This window comes from Arachis ipaensis, chromosome B05 (genome assembly GCF_000816755.2).
Source record: "Arachis ipaensis cultivar K30076 chromosome B05, Araip1.1, whole genome shotgun sequence".
NCBI classification, from domain to species: domain Eukaryota; kingdom Viridiplantae; phylum Streptophyta; class Magnoliopsida; order Fabales; family Fabaceae; genus Arachis; species Arachis ipaensis.
In genome coordinates, this window is record NC_029789.2 from 667949 (window position 1) to 669041 (window position 1093).

At 28.8% G+C, this 1093-nt stretch overlaps 1 non-coding gene across 1 annotated transcript; it reads left to right on the forward strand.

Moving 5' to 3' along the window:
- Nucleotides 613-686, forward strand: TRNAN-GUU. Its single transcript has one exon. It is a non-coding gene; the product is annotated as a tRNA-Asn (tRNA).

The window sequence follows — 1093 nt, forward strand, 5'->3', positions numbered from 1 at the left end:
ACACATCATTTTATTTGGGTGTATTCAAATATGTTTGAAATAATATTTTTAACTTTTTTTATTAATTAAGATACAGTTTAAAGTAAAAGATATACATATCAAAAGTCTCATATCCAAAATGTAATCGAGATGTGAATACATTTAATTTTTAGGATGCATGTATTATATTAAAAGAAATAATATTTGCATAACTCTTTGTATCATATTTATCAGAACCGAACCGATAATTAACCGAGTCATATGACTAGGCCACTGGGTTACTGGGTTACTGTACATAGTGCATATGTACAGTAATAAAAATTAAGAGAGATGACTATACCGAACATCTTACATGTGATGTGGAACTGAAGCAAAACGACATATCACGCCAAGATATATGCATAGCCATTTTGTATACCTTTTAAGCTACAAATGTATGAATTTTGGTTGAATATTATTCATAGTATCTATATACTTTGAAGAAAATTAAACTTCCAAGTGAAAATACTTTACTCTGAGTTTGATCTCATAATTTATGTGTTTATAGAAAACATAATTAGGAGGGTTCTTTATTATTAAACTCCATCTAAATATTTATTTCAGATAGTATTTATTTTCATATCTAACTAACAAGCTGGAATAGCTCAGTTGGTTAGAGCGTGTGGCTGTTAACCACAAGGTCGGAGGTTCAAGCCCTCCTTCTAGCGTTTATTAATATTTTGCTTTTTGTTTCATAAATTGTTATCTTAATATGTTCTCTTTTTTTCTGAGAAAAATATATACTTTGATAAAAGTCCATATACAAGTTCTCGTGGTAGTATATATTGGTTTAGCCCTTTAAATAACTACCACTTGGGCTTCAAGGTTATTAATCAACCAGCTCTAAGTTTCTAATTGGACCAAAAAAAAGAAAATACAAAACCCTCATTTGAGAAGAGGCACTGGATTGGAGGAGAAAGTATATGTGGGATAACACCAATTTTTTTGTTTGTCTTTGGAGGGAAAATTGTATTTTTCTTTTTCATTTTCCTGGCTATAGTTTATTAGATTAGACCATCTAAATTAAAAATATTATTTATACACTAAAATTAACTATTAAAATCAGCCATCATAT